This window comes from Mustela putorius, unplaced genomic scaffold (genome assembly GCF_011764305.1).
Source record: "Mustela putorius furo isolate JIRA1106 unplaced genomic scaffold, ASM1176430v1.1 tig00000228_pilon_pilon_pilon, whole genome shotgun sequence".
NCBI lineage: Eukaryota > Metazoa > Chordata > Mammalia > Carnivora > Mustelidae > Mustela > Mustela putorius.
The window spans coordinates 13,088,339-13,105,119 of NW_025421322.1; the positions used below are offsets into that span (position 1 = coordinate 13,088,339).

At 38.8% G+C, this 16,781-nt stretch overlaps 1 protein-coding gene and 1 long non-coding RNA gene across 3 annotated transcripts in view; one reads left to right on the top strand and one right to left on the bottom strand.

Annotated features, from left to right (window-relative positions):
* The window catches only part of SYBU (syntabulin), a 113,137-nt gene extending 105,086 nt beyond the window's left edge, over positions 1 to 8,051 (bottom strand). Inside the window, exon 1 of one of the 2 annotated variants that reach the window (XM_045078065.1) lies at positions 7,907 to 8,051. The gene's annotated coding sequence lies outside the window, so the exon portion shown is untranslated. The remainder of the gene's footprint in view (positions 1 to 7,906) is intronic. The other variant, XM_045078064.1, reaches the window with a different exon arrangement.
* LOC123391454 lies at positions 8,022 to 15,984 on the top strand. Its single transcript, XR_006606142.1, has 3 exons — positions 8,022 to 9,197; positions 14,755 to 14,851; positions 15,903 to 15,984. It is a non-coding gene; the product is annotated as an uncharacterized LOC123391454 (long non-coding RNA).
* Positions 15,985 to 16,781: the final 797 nt, after the last annotated feature.

Genomic DNA, 16,781 nt, shown 5'->3' on the forward strand with positions numbered 1-16,781 from the left:
AGCATTATTATGGGCCTAAGAAAAGCTAAAATGAAAAGTGTTGAGAAAACAAATAGAAATTGATAACTGTTAAATATTACTGATGTTGGTATATCTTAATAAATAACAGTGTGTAGGAGCAAAATTGTGAAAATTCCCAAGCTGTACTTCAAATGAGTTAAAAATAAATGTTTGCTATTTCAGCCTCACTGTTGCACATTATTCAAATACGCAAACCTATGGTACAATTTTTCTTATTATGCTGATTATAAAGCTGAAAAATACACTAATTTCTAACCCTTGTTTGAATTCTTATAAGTCATGAATTGGGACAAACATCAATCCTTTTGCCTGGCTCTATCTGACCCCATAGTGGGGCCACTGAGGGAAAAGCTGGTTTCAGCACCATGGACAAAGGACCCAAAGTTCTCTGCCTTATTCTTGGGACCCACAGGAAACGTTGCCCTTAGGTTAAAATATATGAAATAACTTTATAGTAGCCATCTTCCATTTTAAAATATTTTAAGAATCAAATGAATACAAAATAATGTTAAGCTAGATAATATAAAGTTTATACTTTCAAACCCCTTCTATCTTACGGAAAAACATAATGGCCCTTCTAAAGACATGCATCACTATGATGAATGCATTTAAGTGTCATTAGGTTTAATGGCTCCAACTCATTCACACTATTATACTTTACCTTTTAGAGTTAACTTAATGCGTATTAATGGTGTGAAATTGAAGAAATTATGAATTGAGTTTCCCTGGGCACAGGTTAAACCAAGGAAGAAAGGAGAGGACACGTTAATATTACCTTCTACCTCATTCTTCATTTGTACTACAAAAGATGTCAGCTATACCCTTGGGAAAGTAATGCTCACTATTAGTAAGTTGAACTTAAATGGATTTTTATGGTTTTAAACTCAGGTAACTGTCTTTGGTTGGGTCACCAAAGGTTTACAGTTTTCTCCAGGGAAGAAGAAAATATGTGCACTTCTGAGATTAAGTTAATATTTTATTCCATAGTTTTAGACAAATAGATAACTCTTCACTTTCTTTCCCTTCTGTATTCATCTTACAAATTCAACTTAGAGGGCTTTTAGGGCATTTTTATATGTATTTTTAAATATTTTTAAAATATTTATTTTGTAATCTCTCCTTCACATTATCACCATGTATCACACAAAAGAGTGATCAATTTAAAATCTGAGTTAAATATTATAATAATAAGTAGTATTATTAATGCAAAAAAATGAAAAATGCACAGTTCTGATCCCAGGAACCTTTGATGCAGCAAAACTATGGTTCATAGTAACAGAAAGACCAAAATTTAATTTTGAAATCTGACCTTCAAAAATATTAAGAATGAAAACAATATTCATTGCAATTATGTTTGGAGGAAAAAAAAGCATAAAATCACTACTTGTTGCAGTTCATTTATTATTAATGGGTGATTAAGAGAAGATGTGAACTTTGTAGCTACTCTTTTACTTCTCTATCATGCAAAATGATCTCCAAACTAAAAAGGATAGAATAAAACTTGGCAAAAGAGAGTAAATCTCAGGACAAGTGATGTTACTAGTTTCTCTGAAGATATTTAATTCATTTGACAGACAAATTATGTCCCAGGCTTTATAATCTCACTTTTACAAATAGGATTATGATAATACTGTTAATGTCTTTCAAGAATCTTGGAGATGCCCAAAGGGTACAAATCTAGAAAAAAAGCATATAATTCTGAGTTTCAAAAATTAAAGAGTCTCTAAAACATTGGTGAGACTAAGTGAGACATCAGGCAACATTCTGGCACAAATTAATAAAAAGATGGTCTGCGAGCTCTTCGGATAGCAAATGCATTACTTAGAAATCAACTTGGGCTCGAAGCTGGGGCAAACCTAGTTTCTTCTTCTTCCTCTTCTTCTTCTTCTTCTTCTTCTTTTTTTTTTTTTTCTGATGGGATTAAGACTAGTAAACCTGAGAAATAGTTAGGACAGAAGTCACAAATTTAGAGGCTTTCTTAGTTTAAGTAATTAACATAAACAAGCTAAATGACCCAGTGTGCTATCAGGTAGAATGGTAATGGGCGCTGTGAAGAAAAGAGATTGTGCTCAGCTACCACTACTCAGCTCTAACTTTATTATTTATTTTCTAGGGAAATCAGAAATATGGGATTTCTTTGCAAATCCTCTTGATTAAAAAAAAATTCAAACTGCAAACTTTTACTAGTGAATACACCCCTGGCTTTTAAGACAAACAAAAAATACCTGCAGACTGAATCTGGCCCATAGGCTGCCAACTTGGGACACGTGGCAAAACATATGGACGTCAGTGAGGAATTTGGCAAGGCTTCACATGATATCATTATTAATAATTTCTGGTTGGGTGACAATAAAGACATTCCAGTTAGTTGAGTTCAAATTTGATCTCAATATAAGGATAATTAGATCTTCCCAATGATGAAATGGACTGCCCTTATACTAGAAGAATTCACCTTAACCACAATTTAGCAATTCACAAAATAAGCTATGGCTGAATTTTGAATTTAATGCTAATATTTTTTCATAAATTTTAATATGCTTATGTGATATATACATATATTCTTTTACTCACTTATTTGTTTGAAAATATTTATTAAAAACCTATTATTGCCAAACATTGCTCTAGGCCCTGGGAATACAACAGGAAAAAAAAAAAATCTCTGTTTTATGGAGTTTACATTCTCTATTTGCCCCAGTATGGACATTAAATTATATAAGCACTCTATAAATGTGCTCTTGGTGGGCTAACTTTATATTGGAATTTTCCTATGCACTCAGCATAGAACACGAAATTACTTTAGGGTGAACAGCACATTACACTGTGACAAATAGGTGTTTTTAACCTAATGTATTTATTCATTCACTTACATTTTCTTTCTAAACTATTCATTACACAATTGCCACTTTGCTGAAGCAAAATGATAAACCAGATGGAATACAGAGTCAACAATATGTATCTATACATAGTTGTATTCCTCATGCACCAACATGTTGAATACTTTGCTGACTCAGCAGCCCAAACATCCTACATTATCTTTGATTGGTTTTCAAAGTCTTAAATAATTTAGAGGATGAAGAATGAAGAGGATGAAATCATCTGTCACCTGGCAGTGACTGTTCCTACAACAGTATCATCCTCCTTAAGAAAAACATCTTATCTTCGTTTTCTCTTCATGCTGTGGCAGACTGTAATTCTAAAATGAGGTGGCTTAGTGATAGACCTATACATGATTCTGTCCCAATCTAACTTCTTGCTTTTCTATTTATATTGATAATAGGATAAAGAAAAAATATTTTTAAAGATTTTATTTTTAAGTAATCTCTACACCCAACATGGGGCTTGAACCTACATCCCTGAGATCAAGAGTCATGTGCTCTACCTACTGAACCAGCCAGACACCCCAAGAAAAGATTTTTTTTCTTTAATTACCATGTATTGAAAATAATCTGATCTGACTGTGTAAATAACTTAGCTTTTCTTGAAACAAAGGGTCAGAAATAATTGGTGGATTTAGATTGTGACTTAGTTAATTTCTCCTTTTATCAATTCAGTCATAGTCAAAGACTGAACGTTCAAATATGGATTTTGCGGTAGGTAAGGTCTAGGAAGATATTTTCCAACTGTCCATGAGGCATGCTAGTATTTCTTGAGAAACAAAGTTAAAAACAAGGCAACTAATCCTTTTAATATTTGCAAGAAGATTATTTAAATAAAAAAGAATCATAGCCCTGAAGAATGCCTTTGTAAGCCACATGTTGTTACAGTAAATGTTCTGCTTTTCTTTCTTTCTTTCTTTCTTTTTTTTTTTTTTAAGATTTTAGTTTTAAGTAATCTCTACATTCAACATGGGGCTTCAACCACAACCCGGAAATCAAGAGCTACCTGTTCCCCCTACTCAGCCAGCCAAGTACTCCTGTCTTCTTCTGTGATGAGTGGATATTCTCACTTAAGTTTGATGGTTGTAAAAGTTCATTTTGGAACCAGTAGAAGCCCAAGGAGTTAAAGTTCCTTGAAAACATTTTTAGGAATGCTGGTTTGGTCCTTCCATACTATCTACCCTTCTTTTGTCATATAGTTTTTAAAATTCACTTGAAGAATGTAAATATTTTCTTATCCATGATGTTTTTCAAAGGGTTCTATACCAAACCAAATGCCTTATAGTTCAAGTAAATGAAATTAACCTACTCTGAGAAGAGAGACTGAAAAAGCCCATGTTCATATTACTTGGTGATTAAGCCCAAGAGACAACTTGCACAGTCATTACTATAAATTGTAGAAAGTAAAAGCAAATATTGCTTCTAGTTTCTACAGAGCTAAATATACTTGCTGAGATGTTTCACTCCAATAAAGAATGAGAGTACTTTTAGGAATAGTATATAATTTAAAAAGTTTAATGAAAAAAAAATTTTTTTTCTAGAAGGGATAATAGGACATTTTTGAAATGGCTCCTAGGATGTAGAAGCAACCTAGTTCTCTCTCCATCATACCATTGCTCACGAGCTGCTCTGTGGAGCTAGGCTTGCTTCCCTCACCACTCCCTGGGGGGCCTCGTAAAGTTTTGCTATTGTATAGTGTGCCTGTGTCCTGAGTGTACCACTGGTAGTACACTTTAAGTGGTTTATGGATAGGTCTCTTTTAAATTTATACATTTAATTGTACATACTGGAAGAAATATAACTAACACATAAAACCTGGTATTTCATGGATATTATTCCCTAGATGAAGGCTAAGTTAAAAAAAAAAGTGTCTCAATATAAATTTTGGTAAATTAAGTTAATAGTAGTACAATTTGTATTTAGAAATGGTAGAAATTTTGAAGTGTACTAGAATAACTGAGGTTCTGAAATAGATCCTCCTCCCATGGAGAATGGTATTTCTTTCTTTCTTTTTTTTAATGATTTATTTATTTATTTGAGAGAGAGAGCATGAACAAGCTTGCAAGGGGGGAGGGGCAAAGGGAAGGCAGAGAGAGAATCTCAAGCAGACTCCCCTCTGAGACCTATGCAGGGTTCGATCTCATGACCAGAGATCATGACCTGAGCTGAAATCAAGAATCGGTCACTCAACCAAGTGAGCCACCCAGGCACCCCAGAGAATAATATTTCTTTGGTCAGAAGTGTGTAAACAAGAATCTTCCTTTCCTTTTTCATGATCTACAAGGATCTGGGGCTACAAGACCACCAAAGCTTTAGTTTTCCACTTCCTTTGGAATGTGTTCTAGGGCTTCTGCCATTGGCGGCCAACCCCATAAAGAAAACCTCATCTTGGAACTGATAAGGTAGCTCTTAAAAATCCACAAAAAACTTTTCAGATATTTTAATTAATTTACATTCCTGAATTCTCATAAAGAAAAAAAATCATTATGACTATCAGTTTCTTTCTAAAGGAAGCCTATGTTTTCCCACCACTTCCACTTGGTGATATCTAACCATTTAATCGCCTGAAGCACGGAAAACATTCTGCTAAGAAAAGGAAAGACCAACTGTAGAGCCAAGACCACAGTATTTTTTTTTTCTAGGAAAAAAAGAAGGAAAAACACCTGTTATTTTAGCACAATAACTTCTTAAAGGAGACACTTTCTGCCTATTTTCTGAAATTTTAAATAAATTATGTTAAATTGCATCTCTTGCTAAGATGCTATTTAGCATTTCCAGGATATACGGATATCCTAGCATGAGCAGATATACATTAGGAGTGTACATGTTTTTTTTTAAATATCAAATGAACGGGGGCGCCTGAGTGGCTCAGTGGGTTAAGCCTCTGCCTTCGGCTCAGGTCATGATCTCAGGGTCCTGGGATCAAGCTCCACATTGGGCTCTCTGCTTAGTGGGGAGCCTGCTCCCCGCCCCACCCCACTTCCTGCTGCTCTGCCTACTTGTGATCTCTCTCTCTCTCTCTCTCTCTGTGTCAAATGAATAAACTAAATCTTTAAAAAATATCAAATGAGCAAATATGCAAGCATTAGTTTGTATCACATACATAAAATAGCACATACAGAAAAAAAGGGTATTTTGTGTACAACTCAGAGTCAGCAAAATAGTCAAGATTGAGTTTTGAAGTACTTACAAAATTGTTTTTTAAAAAGACTTTTTATTTTGAGATAATTGCAGATTCACAGGAAGTTGCTTAGACAGTATAGAAGTCCATATATCCTTCACCCAGTTTCCCCCAGTGACTGTATTTTACATAACCACAGTATAAAATGAAATCTAGGAGGCTGATGTTAGTCCAATGTGTGTACACAGCTGATATTTTATTACATTTGCAGATTCATATAACTACACTATTCATATCAAGATACACAGCTATTCCATTATCCCAAGGATCTCCTTCATACACCTCTTTGTAATCACAGACCTCTTCACCCCATCTCTAAGACCTGTCAATCACTAGTCTATAAAATTACTTATTTATGATTATCTCTTACATATTTTTAGTAAAATATAGGGAAACCACAGGACTGGGTGTTAGGAGGTGGCTGATTCTAAGTTTGCTACTGGTTAGTTTATGTCCTTAGACAACTCACTTACTCTCTATAGACTCAGTAGCTCATCTACAAAAATGAAGATTTGGACTCTGATTCTTTTTAGAGGACCAGCATTTAAGAACACTTGTGATTACTGTTCTCAATCATGATATTATTTTAAAGATTATTAAATGCCAACAAAGTTAAGAAATCATGATTTAAATATGTGGAGATCAACAAAGATTGAATATATTTAAATGTATTCTGCACTAAAATAGTGTCACTACCAAACAACTAACCAAAAGCTGCATTATGAAAAGATACTGCTCCCCTAAAATCTGAAGCAAATAAAAACATGATCTGACTTGGACCCATCTCTCAAGGGGACGGGCTACCATTCTTCCAAATGTACAGGTGGAGAAAACCTGGCATTGGGATTACTTGACTCTCTTTGCTCCCAAGAACATCCTTTAGGGAAGAGGAAGCAAACATCCCTAAAATGTGCCTGGCAATGCATCTGAGTAGGCAGTGCTGCAGCAGAAACTTCAAGTTGAAGATTCTGAACCTTGGGGTTCACATTTGGCCCTTTTCTGAGAAGGGAGTTTGAGACACAAGCAGGTCATTGCTTCTGCTGCCCAGGGTCTGGGGTCAGGGCCAGAGGACCGGCAAGGAACCTAGCAGTGAAGTTTCCTGCTTTCTCAGAGATCACTCCTTGCTTCACATTTCAGAACAGGATAAAAAAAACTGGAAAGCCGTTTTCCCCAAGTGACTCCTTCCATTTAAAGCTTTAGGAATCTCTTCCTATGCACCATGTTAAGCTTACGGATCTCTTTCTCTACAATTTACTCATTTTAATTTGAACCTGTTGATGCCTTCCTGCATGAGGACATGTTGAGCGCATCAGCGGAGTCCTTCAACAACATACTGAAGAAAATTCGTCCTCCCTCCTCACCTCGAATAATCTGCACGAAAAATCCCCAACGGAGCAGAAACTTGAAAAGTGTCCTCTGGGGACTTTGGGCCATCCGTGTCTTTTGAGAGATCTACCGAGACTTTCTTTTTGGATAACACTAATTCTTCACTGAATCTTCCTTATTGAAAGGCACCGCTTCCAAGCTCCACTCTAGTACGACTAGTAAAGAGGAGATCCAAATCCTATGGCCTGGTCAACCTTGCCTGCTGTGACGAGGAGTCTAGCTCAACCACCTCAATGACCAATGAAACTGGGACACTGTCACCTCCATCCCTCTGCTAAGAGTCCCCATTTTCCACGATCTCCTTCTGTGGGTCCCCGAGCGCCCAGATAACCCCACCTCACCCACGCTGGTCTGGAGTATCCTTCTCCGCTCTCCTCGGACCCAAGAGGACTAGTCGCTCACGATCAGTGACACTGGAACCCGCGCCGACGCCCGGTCTTACCTTCTCTCTCCCAGAAGGGGCCCATCGCGCCGTCCAAGAGGAGGCATCCACGCGCGCGCGGGAGGCCTGGGCCCGGCTGGCCCGGGGTCGGGTGCGCAAGCGACCCGGTGGAGCCGCCGGCGCGCGCTCAGGCTCCGGGAGCGGGGCCCGGCCCGCTCCGCCCGCGCCAGCCCGGGCGGGACACGTGGTGCCTGGGCCGCCCGCGCTCTCGGGACCCGCGGTGCCCGGGCCTCAGCAGCCGGTTCGGCCGCCGCAGGAGCCGCGGACGTCGTGAGGGGAAGGGCGGGGACCGAAAGGGTCGGCGCCGGGAGGTGGGGCGCCGCGACGTGGGCGCCGTGAGGGCCGCGCGCGGGGGGCCTGCCTCCGGGGTTCGCGACGCGCGGGCTCTGTGCGGGTCTCCCGAGGCGAGCGGATGGTGTCGCCGCTCTTTCCCGAGCCACTCGGGGGCGGCGGGCGGCGCCCTTCGGAGGCTCCGGGGGCCCGCGGGTTGAAGGGAAGGGCTGCGGGCCGGAGGGTCCGGGGCACAACCCCCTTCTCGCGCCCGCCGGGATCCGGGAGCAGCGGCGAGTCTGGGGCCGGCCTCCGCCTCGCGCTCCTCGCCCAGCGCAGTGAACAGGGTCCTGGCCCCGGGTGGAGACGCAAACCACTGAACGCCGCAGCGTGGACCCGAGCTCCCCTTTAGGACAGTCTCGCCCGGGAGAATTCCTCTCGCGACCACAGCCTGTCGTCTGGGGAAGGCTAAGGAGACACTGCTCAAAGCTGGGGACGGAGACGTTCCTGAAGCCGCGGCTCTTTCCGACTTCGCCAGTGACCTTGGACGCCTCTCCTAAACAAGGTGTCTCTTGAATTTCCTGCTTCTGGGAATAAACGTGGCTATTCATTTTCTAACTCTCAAGAGGTAATAGCGACTGGGTTAAAAACAAACAAAACAAAACAAATAAACAAACAAAAAAACACTCCAGACATCTTTAATAACAAGCGCAATATACATACAATTTGTACTGACTTTAGGAGAGGCTGAAGGAAGCCTTAAGACCCAGAAGAAAACCGTTCTGATTTATTAGTACAAATGCAAAACTAATTCATCAGCCCCTCGACCTGCTTTTCTGGGAAGGTAGTTTGAAGAAATTGGCGGGAAGATACTTTGCTCAGAATTGCCAGAGCCCCATGGAGCTCCATCCAGAACATGCAGCTTTACTGAAGTCTCAAGTTGAAACCGATTTATCATTTTGCGCTTACCATAGGTGAGGGTCAAAGGGCACCACCACAGTTTGGCTAAGGGCCCTTCTTGGTGAGTTTCTGGATATGTTATTTGCTTACTCTTAGATCAGTCTTCATTTTTACCCCTACAGGGAGCTTCTTCGCAGAAGAGTGCTTCTGGAGAGTAGCATGCCAGTGGTCCTTACCCTGACTGCTTTCTCCTTTCCCAGGCTCTCCTCCTCACCATAGTCCCTAGAGGTTAGCACATACAGTCAGTGTAAAGTATAACAGACTTCTAAATATGTGTGAGAGAACTCTGTACAGTTGAAACGCAGTCTCACGTTACTTGGCTAATGTGAAATGCATGAAACATTTTTTATTCTGTTGTTTCAGCTCATTTTCCTTTGGTTTATCTTCTATTTCTGTCTGATCATAAGGCTCAGACTTGAAGATTTCTTCTCTCTTATATTTTCTAAGTCTTGGAAAGACCCTCTTGCTTGAAAAGTAAAGATTCATAGCATAATGGAACCTCAACGCAACAAATTTTTCTTTTACCCAATCTTGACTTTACTAGATGGTAGTTTGTACCTTGTGATTCCACCCTATTTGCCTCCATTCAAGGTCCTGCAGTGATGTAAGCCTCCTTTGACCTTCAACAGAGATAAATTTGTCCCTGTGGCTTCTCCTCAAAATTGCTATCTGTACCAGCATTTCCTTCACTTTCTTGGTTTATGGTCTTTTGGGACAGGGTCCTAGAAATTTGTTTTTTTCCTCTTCCTTCTCCTCACAATCCAGGCTTCCAGGTCCTCTGCATCAGACATTCCTGCGTTCTTCCCATTGAATCCCTCTTAGTTCTTTCTAAGATTGTTTTGAAGCTAAAAAGGGAAGTGCCTGGAAATTGCCACAGAAAAACAGGACTATCGGGTTAAAGATAACCGGTCTCATGCCCTTGCATGAGATTTTAAAACAGGGATTCCCACTTATTTGGAAGGAAATGTTATTAGATTTTTATTCTGAAGCCTTCAGATCATAGGGAGTGTGTGTGTGTATATGCACATGAGGTAAAATGGAAGGCCCGAGGGTGGGGAAAGGAGAGGGAAGGGGGAGAAGCGGGGGTGGATATGGTACTGCTGTGGAGTTTCTGAGTGGGAATTCTCAAGTGGACTGCAAGATGGGAAGAAGAGAAAGGAAAGTCCTGTCAGGAATGGATTTCGTCAGAATGGCCCAGTACTGGCTGTCATGGAACAAGATTGTCCATAAGAACTTAGTTTCTCCTCATTGTCAGTATATATCCTCCATAATGCATCTTCTCTAAGTTGACCTTCTGAAGGCAAAAACACAAGAAATAACTAGATATTCACCATCCATCTTATTTAAGAACACAAGAAATATCTCTAGATAGTTATCAAACCACCAACTACTTAACTCAAGCTGTCCTGGATATACTGCAAGAATACAAGATAATTGTAGAAACTGTGTAGAATTCATTTTAGAAGGAACGTTGAAGCGGAGATGTCTATAGAGTCTTGGAGATCAAGAAGATCTTAAAAGATAATCTAATGCAGCTTTTGAGACGTTACGACAATCATGCTTTTCAGGTTTTCAGTTCTCTGTTTCTTTTGTCTGGCGCAGAAGTCCTCCTCAAAACTCCTAAGTATGCAAGCCAGGGCATTCTTCATGGCTACTAAAAAAAAAAAAAAGAAAAAAAAAATCCTCTTCCTTACCAGTCGTTTCTTCCCAGATCCTAGATTTGAATCAGACTAGAGAAAATTCTCCTTTCATTTCTCTAGAATTGAGGATATTAAAAAACTAGCTCATAGATAGGAGGATTCAATGGGTGCCCAGAAGCTATAGAGTCCTATAAGAAACTCCCAAGTTATAGGAAAATAAATTCACTTAAAATATTGAAAGAAAAATGTAAGCCTTTTTTTTTTTTTTTTTTACCCCCCTGGGGCTAAAGTGTAATTTTCTTGTGCTAAGACTATTTGAAGTCTAGTTTTTCACTGTTTTTATCAAAATATGTATAGCTAGTACCTGTCTATAATTAATTTAGTTGTTCGTAACATTTACCCAATACTGTATTCTAGGCCTATCTTGGTTTTCCTCTTTCCATTTCCTTAAGGTTTATTTGTGAAAGTGTGGTTAGATTAATAGGTTATTTCTCCAAGTAACCGAGATGAGGAGGAGTTCTCATTTTCTGAGTGTGTACTGTATACCTGGCACCAACTTACATCATTTAATTTGATTTTACACTTTTCTTAAGAAGCAGTTAGTACGCTTTACAGATGCAGAAAAGGAGGCCCATGACTTGTTGACAGTGACAGAGGTGGTAAATGATAGAGTGGGGATTTGAACCCAAGTATTTCTGATTATTCTGTATTCCTGTTTAACTGCAGGGGCTTTCTGGAGGCAATGCCTTTCCTCAAAGGAATAAGTTGAACAGGAAGAGTGTTAGATGCTACTGCAGGATGACAGGGAGTCGAGCTGGTCCTGGCTTCTCCACTCAACTAAAACATGCTAGAAGCTTTCTCTTTTCTTATAGAAAGGGCAGGGCTGGAGTCTAATCCAAACTGTTGGAAGACTTGGAAACTATGTTACACTCTCTTGAATTATATGATGATTAATATTTATTGAAAAAAATTTGGAGAAAGATCATTTATTATAACTCCTACATATACACCATGACTATAAAAACATGTAAAGTATTAACCAATACAGATCGGTTAAGTGAAATAAGATGGATGGTGAATTTGGTTAATTCATATACCCCCTCTGAGTTTATAGTTATTTATAAAAAAAAATTTAAAAAAACAGAAATAATAAATGTAAGGCTCCAACAGTTTAGGTATCAAAGGAAATAATGAAAACAAAAGTGTTTCGAGAACTATGATTATGTATACATTATTGAATATGTCAGTAAAGAAAAAGCTAAATGGAAATCCCATGGTGAATATGAAATGAATATTTTATGTCAAGTAAACTTTCATCACAGAGTCATGAAATTTTAGCATAAATGGGAAAATTACTGCTTATTTAGCTTCCCCCATTTGTAAATGAAGAAACAAATGCCACCCCCACCCCCCCATGTACATTGTCCATAGTCAAAGCACATCCTAAAAAATACTGTTGGAAATTCTAAAGTAAGAAAGTGATATCATAGGAATAGGCAGAGTCATTGAGTACCTACTCTATATCAGACACTATTTTAGATGCTGGGAATATAGGGGTGAACAAAACAGATTGCATTCTTGCCCTGAAAGAACTGATACTCTAATGGACAGGGTCAGATAAAAGGTGTGGTAACAAACAAGCACGGACAAATGTTTAAAAGAAGTTGAAATAGGCAATGCGGTAATGATGCCAAGGTTTTTGATCCGAATAGCTGAGTGGGTAGGGGAGGTGGGGCAGGATGTGATTGTGATGGCGGTCGTGACGGAGATGGGAGAAATGATTGGGTTCTGTTTTGGGCATATGAAATGTCAAATCATGATCAGGCATCCGCATGGAGCTGTGGCATGGAAGTCTGAGCTCAAGGAAGAGGTCCAGGCTGGAGAGAAACATTTGAGAGTCTTCAACACAGAGACTGCCTCCAAGCCATGGGGTTAAAAGAAGAAAAGGGCGGGAGTAATTTGTTTCTATGTAAAGGGCTTTGTTGGTCAGGTTGCTGTGTGAGCACGGTGATTTCAATATGTCTTAGCTTGTCCACTCAAGCTAAAGCCATCCAGAGCTGCTCGGCCATAGGCTAGGGGACTGTCACCATAGCAACAGTGTCCTGTCAAAGGGGTAGGGAATCTTTTTTCTCATTTTGAGGCTAGAGTCACGTCTACCATTTTAAAATGAAAGTGTTCATGACCATGCTATTATTCCTTTTATTAAGCCCCAAATGTGTGCCTCAAATTCATTTCAGGAACTGTTGTGATGAGGAGACTACCCGCTCCTCTGTAGAAATGGGTTTTCATTAGTGTATTATTTGTCCAAATAACCCCAACTTCAGAGCTGAACTTAAATGATGATGGCTTCATATTTCTATTTGACGATATATACATAAAACCATCACTCAATTTATATTTTCTTATCGAAATTCTCCTGACAGTCTATTTTTTGCTTATTTTAAAATTTTTATGGGGTGTTAGAAAATTTACCTTTCATTGTTTTCACAGTACTTTTTATTTATTACTCTGGTTACTGTTGCTGTACTGTGCCAAATGGAGTTGTTCTTGGATAAAAGTTCTTTTAGACGAAGAAATAATGAGGCTAGAGATGATTGAGTTCAGGTATAGTGTTTTTCAAGGTGCCGTCTGTGATAAGAAAAGGTACTTAATGCTCCCAAATACCCAGGTTTTACAATGACTTAATGTTCTACCTTTAGAGAATAATTTCTATTAATCCAGCTCTAGATTTTCTTTGTAGGTGTGTTTTACTTTCAAAAGTAAAATCATACATGTTGTTATAGAAAAATTAAAAAAGAAGAAAGGCACCAAGAAGAAAACAATCATTTGTAATCTCTCACTCAAAGATAAATACTAGTAATATTTGTGTGCATGTTATCCCCGTATAACTTTTAAAATAAAATAGAAACATACTGAATACACTGTCTTGTTAAATAATACCTTTTTCTGATCACAAAGTACCACATTATAGCAAATTTTAAAAATATGTAAATGTAAAAATGTAATTAATGTAAAAATGTAATTACTTATTATAAATGTAAAAATGTAATTACTTATTATCCTATTATCTGAGGTAGCCATTATGACAAATATTCCTACATTTTCAAGGAAGATATGTATTTTATTTTTTACTTTAATGTTTTTAATGATTTTATTTATTTGAGACAGCACATGTGCACAAGTTGGGGGAGGCAGGATGGAGGAGAGGCACAGAGAGAAGGAGAGTCAGAGGGAGAGGGAGAAGCAGCCTCCCCATCAAGCAGGGAGCCTGATGTGGGGCTCAATCCCAGGACTCTTGAGATCATGACTTAACAGGATGCTGAGCCACAGCAGATGCTTAACAGACTGAGCCGCCCAGATGCCCCTCAAAGAATATATGTATTTTATATGTAAACATATGTATGGTATATGTGTACATATTTTATGTTAAAGTGGGATTTCCTGTTTTGCAACTTAATTTTTCCACAGAATATCATTCATAAGGTTGTGTTTTATTCTGCTCCACAATTATTTTAACAGCTTTACAGTATTACCTCATATATAGCCACATGATGTAATTGTTCACTAAAAATATAGTCACTCATGGACAGTGCCATGATTTCACGCAAAGGGGAAGGTTCATATCAAATTAAAATGAATGTCTTCAATGATTTCATGCGAGGTAAGTCAGGACAGTAGGCTATCAAGGTAATTTATAAAGGGAAAATAGGTAGTAAGTGAACAAGTGTCTAAGATACAGGTCTGAAGGGATTCGGGCAGCCCCCTAACTTGTTGGTGATGCATATATAAGCATAGGGATGTGATTAGGGCATTTTATTGCCATTCAGCTATAGTTAGAAAGGATGTTCAAAGCTATTGAACAATGTTAAAGCACCAGTGTATTTTGCACAGTATGCTTATACACACCTGCATAGATACGGGATATAGACATAGAACATCATCACCGACTTGATGGGGTTTATGGAATTCATGTTTCAGCGTACAGAATACTTCAAACTGGAGCTGACCACGGAGGTCTGGATGGACGAACACCCCAAGTATTCATTCTTCTGGAGACCAGCAGACGAGAAACCAGGTTCGTACATTTTCTGCAGCCTGTGTGGCGCTTTGAAAGTGTTAGTAATGACTTTCATAATGAAGTTCAGGGAGTAATACTTGCATCAGGGATATTTGGGGGCTTATTAAAAATTCAGGTTTCTGGAGCCCACTTGACACCAAATAAATAAAATTGTCAGGATTAGCACATTACCTAGGTGATTTGTATGGAAATAAAATTATTAGAATGGTAGAGAATTAATGTAGGGAACTAAGGGGAAAAAAATGCCTGTAAGCTCCTTAGCATTAGAGATTTTTTAAAAAAGATATTTATTTATTTAAGAGAGAGTGTGTGTGCAAGTGGTGGGGGTGGGGGGCAGAGGGCAGGAGGGTCCCGCTGAGAGGGAGGCTCTCTGCTGGTCAGGGAGCCTAAGGTAGGACTTGATCCCAGGGTGCTGGGATCATGACCTGAGCTAAAGGCAGACACTTAACTGCCTGAGCTACCCAGGCACCCTACATCGGGGATTTTTTTGTTGTTGTTCTTATTTGTGTCTCTGGCACTTAGCATTGTGCCTGGCTCTGGAAATTGATATATATATATATATATATATATATATATATATATATATGTTTATGACATTGACTATTTGTTTTAATACTTGCAATGTTGTAGTAAGTTCTTGCCGGTACATAGCATTTTTCTTCAGAACATCTTGTCATAACTTTTCAAACCACTCTTATAATCTTTGTGATTGTGTCATATAGTAAGAACTTAATGGTTGTCGACTGCATGAATGAGTAAAATAATGTGGGGTAACACCTACTCATTTACCTCAGAGTGGTGTGCTACCCCCAATTACCTGGGATGCTGCCTTATGTCCCTGAAAGTATCACAGCTGGGAGTCAAACCTTCTGTGTTAAGTGTTTGCCAAAATTTCCACATGACCCTGCTGAGCCCTACTGACTTGGGCTTTGTAATCTATAAATAAAGAAAATTGCAGTGATTCAATGAGATAGCACCAGTGAGGATACTTTGAAATCCGTAAAGTGCTTTGCAGAAGTAAGTTATTATTCTTATTTTCTCCATCAAGGTCATCCCCATCAAGAACTTTTCCACCTGCCTCAGTTCTAGGAGAGCCGGTCCACTGTCCATTCACATGTGGTAAGCTTGGGGGCAAGAGTATATTTAAGAAATTTGTGAATGTGACATCCTTAAGGATCAGGGGTGGCAAATAAGTTTCATCTCTGGTATCCAAGACCAAAGTCACTAAATAATTATAGTTCTTTACTTCTTTATTTTAATTTTTTTATTATGTTAGTCACTGTATAGTTCATCATTAGTTTTTGATGTAGTGTTCCATGGTTCATTGTTTGCATATAACACCCAGTGCTCCATGCAATATGTGCCCTCTTTAATACCCATCACCTACTTGTTGTGTGCTCAGAAGTTGCCTCCCAAACTTTCTCAACCCAGTGCAGCCTCTGTGATTAATTGTCACTGACCTTTCTGATGTAGGATAAATTTACATGTAAGTATGGATGTATTAGATTTGAGTTCCACACATACTTTTTAGAGATATGAAATTTCATTTTATGTATGAAGGATGTGTGGGCTGTGTATATTTATATATATTGTATGTGTTTATATATAGAGACAGAGGTATGTATTATTTGAGAAACAGTATTGAGTATAACCTAAGACTGTGAGTGTCTGTATATATGTAAACTAAAGAGAAACAAGAGGATATTGAAGCCTCTTAGCTAGGCCTTAACATTAAAAAAGCACAAAAAAGTCTTGGGGAAAGAAGCTGAAAGAACAATCTAAAGACTACATAGGCCTCTCAGCCATCAGCAAGTGTTAGAGTCAGCCTCTCAGACTGGGCACCAGAATCAGATTTTCTATTTTATTGCTTGAAGAACCCCAGCTGGAGTCTTACCTCTTTGGAACAGGATACAAGTCTGAAAAATTG